The sequence below is a fragment of the Eumetopias jubatus genome, unplaced genomic scaffold (assembly GCF_037043125.1).
Source record: "Eumetopias jubatus isolate StellerSeaLion01/CBP00866 unplaced genomic scaffold, mEumJub1_p1.0 scaffold_3, whole genome shotgun sequence".
NCBI classification, from domain to species: Eukaryota; Metazoa; Chordata; class Mammalia; order Carnivora; family Otariidae; genus Eumetopias; species Eumetopias jubatus.
The window spans coordinates 123219232-123234811 of NW_028274809.1; the positions used below are offsets into that span (position 1 = coordinate 123219232).

At 42.1% G+C, this 15580-nt stretch overlaps 1 protein-coding gene across 3 annotated transcripts in view; it reads right to left on the minus strand.

Moving 5' to 3' along the window:
* Window positions 1-9348, minus strand: part of KATNAL1 (katanin catalytic subunit A1 like 1) — an 83463-nt gene extending 74115 nt beyond the window's left edge. Inside the window, exon 1 of one of the 3 annotated variants that reach the window (XM_028105595.2) lies at window positions 9262-9348. The gene's annotated coding sequence lies outside the window, so the exon portion shown is untranslated. Of the gene's footprint in view, window positions 1-9057; window positions 9162-9261 lie in introns of those variants that run through there. The other 2 variants (XM_028105584.2, XM_028105592.2) reach the window with 2 other exon arrangements.
* Window positions 9349-15580: the final 6232 nt, after the last annotated feature.

Sequence of the window (15580 nt, forward strand, 5' to 3'; positions counted from 1 at the left end):
GCAAATAATGAGCACTGATTCAATGTAAGCTATTATTTTTACTCCACATTAATATAGAGGTTTAGAGCAGGTAATTTTTCCTCAAAAACAACAAGAAATCAACTGACCCAGTTTTCGTTATAAATGCCTAGAAGTGGGGCGCCTAGGCATTATAAATGCCTAGAAGTGGCTCAGTAGGTTAAGCAACTGCCTTTGGCTCAGGTCATGATCCCAGGGTCCTGGGATAGACTAAGTCCCAAGTTGAGTTCCCTGCTCAGCGGGGAGGCTCTTCTCCCTCTCCCCCACCCCGCTCATGCTCTCTCTCGCTCTCTCAAATAAATAAATAAAATCTTTGTAAAAAAAATAATAAATTGGGTGCCTGGGTGGCTCAGTCATTAAGCGTCTGCCTTCAGCTCAGGTCATGATCCTGGAGCCCTGGGATGGAGTCCCACATCGGGCTCCCTGCTCAGCAGGGAGTCTGCTTTCCCCTCTGACCCTCACCCCACTTGTGCGCTCTCCCTCTCTCAAATAATAAAATCTTTAAAAAATAATAATAAGTAAATAAATAAATAAATTCCTAGAAGTTATATCCTAACTTTACTCTTAACCATAATCTTGAAATATAGAGGGTTTTTTTCTAAATCGCCTTTAATATAAATTAGAAGTTTCTAGGACTTTTAATTTTTTTCAAAGATTTTATTTATTTGACAGAGAGAGAGAGAGAACACAAAGAGGGGGGAAGGGCAGAGGGAAAGGGAGAAGCAGGCTTCTTGGGGTCCTGGGATCATGACCCGAGCCAAGGGCAGATGCTCAACCGACCAAGCCACCCAGGTGCCCCAGAAGTTTCTAGGACTTTTAAAATGGCAGGTTACATCTAAAGAAAGAATGAACTGCTTTAAGCAGTCTAATGCTTGATAATACTTCTCTTAGAGTTTATCATGTATTCAAAAATGAATCCAGCATCTTCTTACAGTATTTACTGCTGAACTGATCCAGTAATGTTGCCCTACACAGAATGATCCAAGTAATATCTTCAGGGAGAGTTCTTTGCTCAAGGAGAGTTCTATGCTCAGAATGAGAAGAGCTCTGTTCAAGTTCATGCTCAGACCAAGAAGAAAGAATATTGTTTCATTTGGTCCTATATAATAATGACTTGTCTCTTTCAGGACTCATATCTAAGCCTAACAAATCAAATAAAATCCTGATTCCAACCTATCTCTCCAGCTACATTACATCCACAACCACAACCTCTTCTCCTTTGAACTGCCATCGTCCCACAATACATACAAACACATACACACACTCTCTCTCTCTCTCTCTCTCTCTCTCTCTCACAAAGAGCTTTCTCTCCCAACACACTTGGGATTTTTATCTCATACCAAGACTAAGGCATATGTTTGGGAAAACCAAAAACTAGCTTATATGAAGAACCCTAAACTGCTTATGATGTCACAAATAATTCTTTTGTATCCACGTAGTGGTTTTAAAATAGGAAGGAAAACATTTTTTCAAACTAATATTTTAGGTGAGTGATATCTAATTCAGATATACTTATAATACACGTGAAGCTTAAGAAAAAAATTATTGCTTTAAGCTCTTTTCATTCTCACACTTCCATAATTATCTCAGAATGTTCCTTTTCCTTCTATGAGTTGCAAATGCCTGAAATATTTATTTTAAAAACATTGAAGCGGCCTCAACTACATCAATGTGAACAAAATAATACAAGTTAGAACACTGGTACCAAAACAACAAATCAGATTTGATTTTAAGCATGTTGTACCACACTGAATTCTACCAATGTTCAGCCTCTACATATTAAAAAAAAAAAAAAAAGTTGATTGCAATCACCAAACTCCAGTCTATTTCATGCAATGACTGCTCTAAGTCCAAGTAATTTTAAAAAACACATAACCACAACTGCTCAAATTACTGCATCCTAAAGTAGGTTTAATAGCAATAAATTAACTTACTATGTGAGTACTAGTCACCAAAACAGTTTACTTTGAAAGCCACAATACCTCCCATCTCTTTACGGTGGGTTATATGCTCAAGGACTGTAGCTTGCCATGAATAACGGAGAATAGGACTTCATCACAAACTCAGACACAACAGGAAAATGTCTGTAGCAACAAAGCCTTTTCATCTGTTTCTAAGCTCACTTCTCAAATACTTAGGAAACAGAAAAATGACTGTCCATACAAAATAAAAGAATCTAAAGAGATCATTCTAAGAGCTTAAATGTTTCTAAAAAGTAACCACTAAAACCATTTCTGCCCATGTACTCAATTCTTTTTTAAAACACTGAAGCCCCAGGGCACCTGGGTGACTTAGTCGTTAAGTGTCTGCCTTCCGCTCAGGTCATGATCCCAGGGTCCTGGGATCAAGCCCCGCATCAGGCTCCCTGCTCCACGGGAAGCCTGCTTCTCCCTCTCCCACTCCCGCTGCTTTTGCGCGCGTGCTCGTGCTCTCTCTCTCTCTCTCTCTCTCTCTCTCTCTCTCTCGCTGTCTCTGTCAATAAATAAAATCTTTAGAAAAAAAAAACACTGAAGCAGCAGAGAATGTTTATCTGCCACACTGTCTCAAGATAGTAGTTTAAACTATAAATTTTATCTTAAGTACTTAAGTAGCCTTTACATAAAAACAATAATAACATTCACTGAATATTCATTCCTCATCAGGAACTACGATAAAAATGGCTGTCTAGTCATTATCTCATTTAATACTCATCACACTACTAAATAAAAATAGTTATCCCCATTTAATAGAAGAGGAGGCTGAGGCTTTAATAAACTTGCCCAGAGCCTGGATTTACACCCAGATGTGTTTAAACTCAGAGCCTGCGCTGTTGGACCCTTATACTCTACTGCCTCAAATTCCTTCAAAATATATCAGCTCCTTGAAAGTTATATAGCTAATCAAAAATTAAAAATGAAAAGCTAACTAGTAGAGATGAAATAATGTATTTTATTCATTGCCTATATAATTAAATAACACTGTCCTTAATTTCATGGTATTTGAAAGATATTACATAAAACCTTTCAAAACCCTGTCTGCATATTACTTTATCAAGTAGTCTTTAAACAATTAATATTATCATATCCATTCACTCATACGTTCATTATCCGCTCTACACTATTTAGTAAATACCTACCCCCCATTTAGCAAACACCCATGTATAATGTAAGGCCCATATAATTCTTTACTTCAAAGAATATATAATAAGTCAGAGGAAATAAGAGGAGTATAAAAATACCGATATTCACACCAGGAAGCATATATTAAATACCAGTTTCATCCATATTCTCCCACGAGTAGGTAAGAAAAACAAAACAGAACTTACTGATTTCCTCTCATTCATTTCCTCCTACCTCCTAATCACCAAGAAAAATGGAAGAAGGGAAAATCATCAGAATGGAAAGGATATTTAAGTGTAAAGACACTGATGGGTACAGAGGAATCCAAGAGAATGAAGGAACATGCTATTGAAATAAATGAAGCTGAAGTTTGTAAGTTATAGAAGCATTTACAAAAAATATCTTCATACTAAAAAAATATTAGAAAGAATAAAAATTTCAAACTAAAGCTCACTTTTAAAAAATAACGACATCTTGCCATTTGAAACGACATGAGAGTATTATGCTGAGCGAAGTAAGTTAAAGACAAATACCATGTGACTTCACTCAGGTGGAATTTAAGAAACAAAAAACAAACAAGCAAAGGGGAAAAAAGGGCGGTGGGGGACAAACCAAGAAACAGACTCTTAATTATAGCGAACAAACTGATGGCCACCAGAGGGGATGTGGATGGGAGGATGGGGGAAATAGGTGATGGGGATGAAGGAGTGCACTTGTTGTATGAGCACCAGTTGTTGTATGAAAGTGCTGAATCACTATGTTGTACACCTGAAACTAATATCACACTGTATGTTAACTATCTGGAATTTATTTTTTTTTTTAAGATTCTTATTTATTTATTTGAGAGAGAACAAGAGAGCACAAGCGGGGTGAGGGGCAGAGGGAGAAGCAGACTCCTGCCAAGCAGGGAGCCAGATGAGGGGCTCAATCCCAGCATCCTGGGATCATGACCTGAGCCAAAGGCAGACACTTAAAAGACTCAGCCACCCAGGCACCCCCAACTAACTGGAATTTAAATAAAAAAGCTTAAAAAAATAAACAAAACTCACTTTTTAATAGGCTGCTTAATAGGAGCTTTTAATCAACAATTACTAATGGACAATTACTAATTAAGAATTACAAAGTTGGAAAGGGACTTAAAAGGTCATTTATTCCATCTCCATACCTTCAAATAGGATCATAATCAAACCATCCATAGCAAAAGAAACATAAAGACATCTAGGGGACATTAAACAACTCACCTTGGAAAACACTCCTTTGGTTTCTTTTTAACTACTCTCACAATCTATGCCTTAAATTTATCTAGCTAATGCCTGTATATACCTAACTTTTACTAAGTATTCTAAGGCGTTATTTCTCGGCCTACCATATATGTTACCTAGGAGAAAAAAGTGTTTGAAATGATGATGAGTACATTAAAATATACATATTTCCATTTACAAACCAATGCTCAAAATTAGTGACATCATAATATAAATCAATCCAGAAATGAGATCTAGTCAGACAACTGAAGAATTTTAGGGCTACTGGGATCTCAAATCATGCAGCAGAATTCCAAATTTCTTTGAAGATGAAACCAAGGCAAAGATGTTAATGTTATTAATGGTCTATAACATAACATTTTAGAGCATTTCAGGAAGCCTCCCTTAAAAGAGTAACTGATGAATCCTTTTATAGAACAAATCATTATTCTGTAATGTACCTACCACCTTGATCTACCTGCTTAATACGATCAGGTAAAGTCACAGAACGTGGCCTCTCGTCCAACAGAACTGACAATCCTGGTACGCACTGTTGCTAAGGGGGACAAAGGGAAGAGAAAGGCCTTCAACCACTGGGCACTTAGGGTTTACCTCCATTAAACTGTCTATTCTTCCCCCAAATCTTATAAATAGTATATTTTTTTTAGTAAGGAGACAGGTTTGGAAACTTGCCCATGATTACACAGAAAATAAGCTGTAGTTCCAGAACTGACAACAGATATATCTGACCCCCTTCCACTACACCATACTCAGCAAATGATCTTGGAGAAATGTTCTCTATAAAAGAATACCACTGCGCATGTTGAGAAAATAAAGTATGAAGTATTAATCCAAAGGATGTGTAAGGGCTTTCTAATTTTACTGTGATATTTACACAAAACAGGTAATTATCAGTTAAGTGAATAAATCCAAAGTTGTTGAAGAATACTCAATCATAAGTTCTTGGCCTGGATTCTCTTCTCTTCAGGAAGACATTAGGCTATTGGTTTCCTCAATATTTTAAGCTCTCCCCATAGTAAATCAAAACTTAAGGGGAAAAAAATATCGCACAACCTTGTGTTTTGCTGCCGTGGAAAATCACTGAATTCTAATCTCAGCTCGATGAAACCCTTCTTAACTTGTCCTAGCTGTCCACAGTGGCTCTTCCAGATCTCCACCACTCTCCTTTCCCAAACCAATCTCCCCTCACCAGTTGACCTTGATTCCTATCTACCTCTTAGAGAACCGAAGGTTGAACTCTCTAACCTTTTACCACCCAACCTATAAATATACATATCTATTCTCACTTCTTTTCTTTCTTTTTCAGTGCATCTCTCCTCCTGTCAACAGTAGCACACTGCCTAGGATCACAGCGAGCACTTAGTTGATACTTACAAAATATAAATTCTAGACTAATTCTTCCACCCTGCTCATCCCATCCTTTCCCTACATTTTCAGAGAACTCTATCAGCTATCTCCTCTTCTCATCTCCTACATCTCCAAACATTTCCTCTTTATGTACTCTTTCCCTAACAGTTTATCTTCAAAAAAAAAAAAAAAAAAGAATACCTACAAACCGTTTTTAGTTACTGCCTCATCTCTTTCTTTTCTTTTCTTAAAGAGAAGTGTGCCTGGAAATTTCATATTAAGGAAGTACTGTCAAGTAAGTAGAATAATATTACAGGGTATTTTTTTTTAAGAATCCTTAATTCTTTTTTAAAGTTTATTTATTTAAGTAATCTCTACACTCAAACGTGGGGCCTGAACTCACAACCCCGAGATCCAGAGTTGCTCACTCTATTGACTGAGCCAGCCAGGCACTCCAAGAACCCTTAATTTTAAAGATACATATTGAAATAATTACAGATAAAAAGATATGATATCTGAGTTTAGCTTTAAAATAATCCATTTGGGGGAAGGAGTAACAGATGAAACAAAATTGGTTATGTGTTCATTCTTCAAGGGAAGTGATGACTACATGGGGAGTTCATTATTCTATTTTCTTTTGTATATGTATTATCAAGGAAAATTTAAACTTGTTTTTCAAGTAGCCTATGCTCACATTCCTCTTCATTTTTGCAAAGTAGTTTAGAAATACTTTACAGCCACCAAATCCATTGGACATGTTTCAATCTTTACCTTACTTGCCCTCTCCAAGACACATGATACTCTGGACCATTCCAGCTTCTTACTTTCCTCTCCTTTGTCATTTGTTATGCATGCTCGCTCTGAGTCTTCTTCTCTGCCTCCCAACCTCTCAGTCTCATTTGTGGGCACTTCTCCCACTTCCTTCCCAACATGACCCCACTCCCCCACCCCAAAACACACACACACACACACACACACAATGCTATTCCTTCCCAAGAGTTCCATATTCAAACTTTTCCTTTTTCATTTCTAAACATTCCTCCAATGTGAGTTGATCCATTCTCTCCTGTAATTTCAACTACTTATGCACATGCAAACTCATACCTCCAGCCCTGAACTCTCTCCTGAGCTCCAGATCCAAATGCATCCTTACCTGAATATCCCACAGGAACTTTGAATAAATGCTTAGAACTGAACTGACCTTTATCTTTCACTCCAACAAAACCCCACTCCTCATCCTCTCAAATCAATGGTTTCACTATCCTCACAGACATCCTAGCCAGAAAACTAAGACTCATTTGCCTCAGGGTTCCAAAACTTTCTAGCCCCCAACTTAAGTCATATCAATTTTATCCCTTAAATACTTCTACAATGCCTGTCTTTCCATAACCCCAACTGCTTTTCAGCCTTTTCATTTTTCTATTGTACTTTTTTCCCCCTAAAACTGGTTTCCCTATACCACTCTATTCTCCCCTCTCCAAGGTCCTTCTCCACACTTCAACTGGAATTATCTTTCTAAAACACAAACCCAATTACACCACTACTCCATTTGAAATTCTTCAGTGGTTGCCCCCCCCCCAGAAAAAAACAAAACAAAACAAAACACTATAAACTCTTTATCACGGTACCGAGTACTTTAAGATCTGCCCTCTTCCCCCCACTACACTGCAAGTACTCTGGGATTCAGGCATCAGAATGACCTAGGCTTCTCCAAACACAAAACACTGGAATCTATCCTTTCTTCTGTTGTGCCATTCTGTTGTGCTAAAATGACTTTCCTCATCTTCTCTCCCAGTGAAAGGTTACTCAACTTCCTTAACACAAGTCAAATGTCACATCATACTGGAAACTTCCCCCAATCTCCTTAGACAGAATCAGGATCTTTCTTCTACCAATGGGTACAGAGAATGGCATCAGTGGTTGAGATCATGACTTAAATGAGTTAGACCCACCTGGGTTGAAATCCCAGGTTCAAACCTTATCAGCTATGACTCTGAACAAGATCTCTAAGTGTATTTCCTCATCTCTAAATAACAGTAGCTAGGAATTTTTTATGAGCATTAAATAATGAGCTACATGCAAAATACCATACAGTGCCTCACTGAAATTAAGTATTCAATAAATGTTACTGTTATATTGCCGTTTATTCCCTCTCTGGGCTCGCATGGCAACTTGCACCTACCTCTATCATACTATTGTGATGACATGACCGTTTCCTCACGCAGAACACAGACTATCTTCTAACATTTTTATTCCCACTACCAGGCATAATACCTATAATATCATAGGTTCTTAACAAATCTTAATAAACAAGTAAAATGCTTCCAGCTCCTGTACTATATACCATAAGGCCTCAATTTTTTTTTCTAATGGTCTTTCTAAATTTACTTTCCATCTCCTTATACAAAATTGGTACTTCAAGTAAAATTTACAAGTCAGCCTCATTTTAATTGAGAAAAAGGGCATTCTGTAGTGGCCTTGGGTTGTTTTCTTGTTGAAAACACACACACAGGGGTGCCTGGGTGGTACAGTCAGCTAAGCATCTGACTCTTGATTTCAGCTCAAGTTGTGATCTGAGGGTCGTGAGATAAAGCCAGAAGTCTGCTTAAGACTCTCTCTCCCTCTAATTAAAAATAATAAAAATAAATAAATAAAACACACACACAAAATAAGCCCACTATCAACAATTTTTCTACATACTATATAAAATAACAAATTTCTAGGATGGTTATCTACTTGTTAAAAAAATTTTAAAGGGCAATCAAGGCAGGTTTTCTAAATCTGTGTTGGCTTCCTTACCACCAGGACCTGAGTCAACTCTAAGGACAAAGGTGTATTGCAGAGTATTTGTTTTTTAAGTAGAACATGGCATTTTTCATTTTGAAAACATGCTCCTGAGAAATTCTGAAATAACCAAAGAAAATATTACTACCAACTGCTAAAAAAAAAAAAAAGACAAGCCTGTGCTTTAAAAATCACTAGTAAGTTAAAGTTAAACTAATCTTCAAACAGAATCAAAATATATGTAGGCAGTATTCAAGCTAGTAAGTGGGGTGTGGGGGTACTCGTTTTGCAATCTTGACCCTCAATAAATAAAATGCAAAAGGCAAAACGGTTTAAAAAAAAAAGATACTACTATAAAATAGCATGGTCTCTACTTCTACACTTGACCTTTAAACATTAATGCCCTTTGAGTAATTATTAATGGATTTAATATGCAAACACCTCTGAGCTACTTCAGAATAAACATGATTAAATACCTAAAATAAACGTATTAGGGAAAGGAGAAAGGCCTGTTTAAAAAAAAAAAAAAACAGTTTCTCGGGTCTCACATCAAAAGTGTGCCATACATACGGTTCGGCACCGAAAGGCAGCAACCTGGGAGGGTCAGAGGCGCCGCAGGCCCGAGGCCCTGAAGCTGGGGCGGCTGCTCATCCCTCAGACTTTGCGGGGCAGTGGCCCAGCCCAGTCGGGGTGGGGCTGAGAGCTGTTAGCCGGGGCGGGCCAAACGGCAGGGCGGGGAGCCCAAGTCTCACCTCCACTTCCCTTTCCCAGCGCAGAGCCCAGTTCCGCGACCACCCAAGAGCCCCTGCACCACAAAGACAGATTTTTCTCTCGCCCGGTCCGCTCAAAGTTTATCGGTCTTTCCCTGCGGTCAGGGCCGCCGGGCTTTGTAGTTCGTCTGTCCAGGCCACCCCGCCAAGGCCGCAAGCCTGTGGAGCCGCTAAACTACAATCCCCATAATGCCCCGCGAGCCTCGCGCTCCCACTGTTCTCTACCTCCCCTCACCGCGCCCCACGACCCGCGCCGCCGCACTGCCGCGGCAGCGGGAGACCGGGTGGGGCTGTGAACCTGAACCCCCACCACCTGCTCTCCTGCTTGCGCCCGTCCCCCTGTGATTCATTACCTACGTGCCGCAGATCGGCGGACCGTTGGTGATGCTGTCCGGGTGGGGGTGGGGCGCAGGCCGCCGCCGCCGCGGAGTCCGTTAGTTCGCGACGTGAGGGAAGAGGCGGTGGCGGCGGCGTACGGTTGCCATGGCAGCCGCAGGCCTAGCCGCGAGGGGAGCGCGGAGGCTCCGAGTCACCTCGGGGGAGGAGCCTGGGAACCCCACCCGGGTGAGGGGGGAAGGGAGGCGCAAGGATGCGTCTGGGAGAGGGAGACGGTGACATTGAGGAGGACGAGTGACTAATTGAACTCGGGTACTGCCCACTGAGCCCTGCCGCGGCAGCGTCCAATCCCCTTGGCAGGACGCGTGTCCTGTGCAGTCGGCGGAGCGCGTTGGTGCCCACTCTATTCTGGGAGGATGCCTGTGGCGTCAGAGGAAGGAGCGCCCGAGCGGCTCGACGCCCGGCTCTTTAAAGGTCGTCCGGTCCGGCCTCTCCCCCGCCGCCTCTGCGGGCGTCCTCGGCTGGCTCTGCCTGGTGGCGTGGTGAGAACCGGAGCCACCTTTTCTGGGCTTTTCACCAGCAAAACCGAATTTGCAGTATTTCACACCTTTCTGCCACTTTCTGAGGAGTAGGATAGAAACGAATCCTTTAGTAAGGCGTAATGCGTATGGCCTTTAGGATTACTGAGATTTGAGAACTTGTAAGTGGCACTGATTTCGGCTCAATTTTTGATGTGTAATATTTCCGAGGTAATCTTTTATGGACTCTCCCAAGACGCGTCTCAGAGATGCGGTGCAGTAGAAACGGGTTAAGCGCATGGGCTTCTAAAACCCGCTTCTCGGTTCACGTCCTGCCCCTACATTTGGTAGCTGATAACCAGGGGCAATTTACTTAACGCTCTGATGCTGAACGTTTTAATCTGCAAAATGGAGATAATGCCTAGCGCATAGTGCTTGTGAGAAATAAAGGCATTCATACTGATGAAGCACTGTAAAACAAAGACTGGCGTTTAACAATAACTTTTAAATCTTACTTAATCCTTCGTGATAAGAATCAGAAGAGTGGTTACCCTGGAGGTGAGACTGGGGTGTGACCGAAGAGGGAATTTTCGGTAGTGATGGAAAAGCTCTCTATCTTGCTTAGGGTTTGGGTTACAGAGGTATGTACATTTGTCAAAACTCATGGAATGGTGCGTGTAAAATCTATACGTTTCACTGTAGGTAAATGTACCTCAAAAAAAGAACATAAAAATAAGATCAGTCTTGGCAATGTTCAAATAAACAATACAGAGTTGTTAACTACAGTGACCAGGCTGGGGCGTCTGGGTGGCTCAGTCGTTAGGTGTCTGCCTTCCGCTCGGGTCATGATCCCAGACTCCTGGGGTCGAGTCCCACATCGGGCTCCCTCCTCGGCGGGAAACCTGCTCTCCCTCTCCCTCTCCCACTCACGCTGCTTGTGTTCCTGCTCTTGCTATCTCTGTCTCTGTCAAATAAATAAATGAAAATTAAAAAAAAAAAAACTATAGTGACCAGGCTGTATATTACATCCGCAGGACTTATTTATTTTATAACAGAAAATGTGTACCCTTTGGCCCCCTTCATCACCCATTTAGCTCCACTACTCCCACCCCCACCCCCACCTCTGGCAACTACCAATCTGTTCTCTGCATCTGTGAGATTATAATTAGAGCTGTAGACTCTATAATAGAGACCACAGAGATGTTCTCTGTCCAATCTCCAGATTTTGCAGATGAGGAAAATGGGACCTAGAGATTTAAGTAAGTGGAGAAAGCGGGGGGAAATTACCCTGTCGTTTTCTACCAATAAATGTCTCTTGAGAAATTATGATTGAAAATAGCAAGCTACTTATGTGTATGTCATCCGGTTCTCAGTCGGGGTCACCTTGTCCACAGAAATTTTATTGAAATTGACTCAAGTCCCTTTTCCACCTCCTGTGGAAAGGCCAATGTTCTCTCCAAGATTGTACATTCCCGTGGGGCAAGGACGAGGGGGGCAGATGACAATTTCAGGGTCACTTCTGGGTCTGAGTTCCTGCTTTCTCTGAACACATGGACTCTCTCTCATCTCACCTTCTGCAACTCTCTTCCCTCCTGCTGACACACGGTTTGGAAATCAAACCCTTTTCTTCGTTTGTTTGTATAGCAGGCTCCTCTGAAGGTTTGGAGCAACTGAGGAGTTTTAAATGAAGGATGCAATAACCTAAAGTTAGAACTCCTTGGTCTTAGAAGGCCTACAGTATCCCAATGGCATTGGTATCCACCAACCCCCGTTCTTTTTCAGCAGAAACTGCAACTCTGCACTAACCACCATCTCCCTGGTACCATCTCTCCCTTCCTCTTTTCTCTCTTTATACAGTACTTTTAGTCACCTCTGTCTCCTAATCTCTACCTTCAGGACCACCTCCCATTCCTCAACTGGTTATCAAAGTATTTTCCAACACAAAGTACTTGCCCCAAGAGAACTCTGGTCCTGGCTATTAAAATCATATGGTAAAACTCAGTATATATCTGCATATTCTATTTGATTCAGCCCAAAGTATACTCGGTAAATATTAAGCTTATGCACATGTCCTGTCTAGGCTACCTGCATAGTGGGTTCAATTATGAAAATGATTCAGTATAAATGAGGAAGCAGTTGATAGTAGCTAGAACCTCATGTCGGAGAGAAGGAAAAACTAAAGTCTCTGTGAGCATAGCTTATATTGTGCAGAAGTAATGACAGCATTCAAGCAATAAAATCCAGAACAAAATCTGAGTTAATACTTAATAGCAATAATGACATCCTTATAGAAGCAACACCTGGACTTGTCACCTCTAGCAATTTGATCACAACTCTGCATATATAATGAGCATATAAATAGAGTCTCCTTTACTCCTGGAGAAGATGATACGGATCTGCTCTCAGCTGAACACATGTTTTTGTAGTAGGGATGATAGGTTCACCCGATCCATCCGTCCCTCATCTGATTTCCCTTGTGACTTGCGCTTACGAGGCAGCTGGCCAGGGTTGTAGTGCAGTCCACAGCCGTGAAGAAGTCTGCAAATGCAAGTCCCCAAATACATAATCCTCCTTGTTTTTTGAAGTCAGAATCCCAGAGAAGCAGTTCAGCAGGACAAGCCACCTAGGGAGAATGAGGACAGCAGTGATAGGCAACAGCCACCTTCAAGTAAGCTGAAGAAGACCATGAGCAGGGCCTTAGAAAACCTAGCATGGCTATGGACAGTTGGGAAGGAATGAGGACCGATAATAGTTTATTGTTTCCACTGGAGACTTTGGATTATTTCAAGTAATAAACACACTGTGCAAATCTGAAAGTAATAACAGATGAATCTACATAGACAATATGGTCATGAGACATTGCCCTCATTAAAGAGACTTAGAACATCTAGGGGCGCCTGGGTGGCTCAGTCAGTTAAGCATCTGCCTTCGGCTCAGGTCAGGATCCCAGGGTCCTGGGATTGAGCCCCGCATCGGGCTCCCTGCTCAGCGAGGAGCCTGCTTGTCACCGTCTCCCTCTGCCCCTCCTCCCTCTCGTGCACATGCTCTTTCTCTCTCAAAAATCTTAGAGGGAGAGAGAGAAAGACATCTGGTTCAAAGTCTGACATTTTTCCTCAGTTATCAGGCTTGACTGGTATAGCATTTGACTTCGCTGGTCACCCTCCTTAGTGGTTCACAACCTTGGTTCTCCTCAAAGCCTACTTCATCGTGTTATTCACCAGCTCTTCTACCTGCTCCTTATTTGTGGAAATAGCTCCCAACATTCAATCAATACACCCTCTCCATGTATAGCGTTTCATCTCTCAGCTCTGGTTGACACTCAGATTTCCCTCACTAGTTCTGATCCCCAAGCTCCAATACTGCCCCGAGCATGCTGTGCACTTCCTTATCTTGTTCTATATAATGTTTTCTTCACCTGGAATGCTATCTCCTTACCCTAAATTCCACCTCTTCTGCAAAAACTAACTCAGGCCTCTACGTGAAGCCTTTCCTGATCATTCCTGCTCACAATCATATCATCCTGCTCTGTACTCACATTTCCTGCCTATATCACTCACTCAGACAACCAACCATACCGCCTAGTGGCAGTTCGTGTGTTGTTTACTCATTGGCTTTTGTCTTTTCTCCTCACTGATTTCAAGCTCCTCTGATGTACATTTCTGGGTATTTCCAAATACGTCTTTATAATATCTTTCATATAAGGACACAATATTTTTGATTGTTGGCTCCTTAACTTTTCTTCTGAGTTATACCTCCTCTCTCATAGCTCTCCCCCTTCTAGTGCTATGAAGGACATTTACAGCCTCCTAAGATAAATATCTCTAAAGCCTATGGAAAAGTGTGGGCCCGCATATATATTCAATGGATGGGTACCTTAGGAGGCCGTTCCTCTAAGTCACTTTTAGTATGAAAGGAGTTCAGGAGGTAAGTGGCACTGAATTCCAATGCTCAAAGTCACAGACTATGTCCTAGAGGAAAGTTTAGTAGGTCATGAAATCAAGCCTGCTTCTCCCTCTGCCTGCCGCTCTCCCTGCTTGTGCTCTCTCTCTCTCTCTCTCTCTCTCTCCTCTCTCTCTGACAGCAATTACTGGGACCAGGCTATTAGGCCATTGCTGGGGCGACGCTGACAGTAATCTAACAGGAGGCAACCATGTGAGCGAGGGGCTTCCTCTTCTTCCAGCCTTGTGCTCTTCCCTAGTGTACCCAGGAGTCAGCAGACAAAGGAGAAATGAGGGTTGCCTAGTTCCAGCTCCATCAGCACAAAGCAGGAGAGAGGGTAGGTTTGAAGCTGAAAGTCCCCTGACTGCTGTCCAGTACTTGACCGGAACTATGTGCATACAACTCTGCATTTCGTTCCTATTGCTTCTGTTCCATTCTACCTTACCCTACTCCGTTTTAAATATTAAAAAGCTGGAGAGGATGCAGGAAATTGATTTCATGACCATGCTCCATCAGCACAAAGCTGTCTCCAGCTTCTAGTGGCACTTCCAGAACCAGACTCATGGCACCTCTCCTCCCTCCACCCCAGACTTACCGCATGGTCAGGTGTGCCTTTCTTTAGAGTTCTGGGTCAGGTGTGCCTTTCTTTAGAGGTCTGGGTCCCACTTCTATGGTGCTGCTGCTCTAGGAGGCTGGGTTCTAAGAACCCCATCCTCCTCTCCGCTCTCTGACCTCTGACCCCAGAGGCTGTCACTGCTTTGCAGTCATGACTGACATGTTACTCCAGAGTTCTTTTTCAATTTTTACAGCCCTCCAACATCTACTTAATTCCCTCTGTTCAATTCTCTCTGTTGAAATACTTCCTCTGCTTTCTTTCTTTTTTTTTTTTTTCAGATTTTATTTATTTATTTGCCAGAGAGAGAGCACAAGCAGGCTTCCCGCAGAGCAGGGAGCCCGATGTGGGGCTCGACCCCAGGACCCCGGGATCATGACCAGAGCCGAGGGCAGCCACTTAACCGACTGAGCCACCCAGGCATCCCTACTTCCTTTGGTTTCTTTTCTCCTGACTGGTGGACCCTAAAAAATATGGATTGGGAAGTAAAATATATTTCCTGCTTTGAATGTCAGCCAAAAGTTTTAAGAAACACTACCTTAGAGGAATGGGAGAGTTCTTCAATAGACAGACGCCCTAAGTGCCAAGGGGCCAGCCCTACCCTGTCCCTGTCCGGGGGGCTCTGCATCTCAGGAGTGCGAGGAGCAGAGATGCAGTTCTTTCACGGCAGCTGTCACCGTCGGAGCCCAGGCCTAGCTAGTGTGGCCTGTTAGAACCACAGCTGACAAGCCGACAGCTGTCTACCACAGGTCAGCTGGAGCCCCAAGCTTCATCTGGAATCTGACCTCTCTCGGATATGTAGAAACTCAGCCTTTTAACTTGCTGCCCTTCCACCCTTTTTGAGTGGGGGAAAACAAAAGTGAATGATGAAAAAAAGCTAGAGACCTGATAAAGT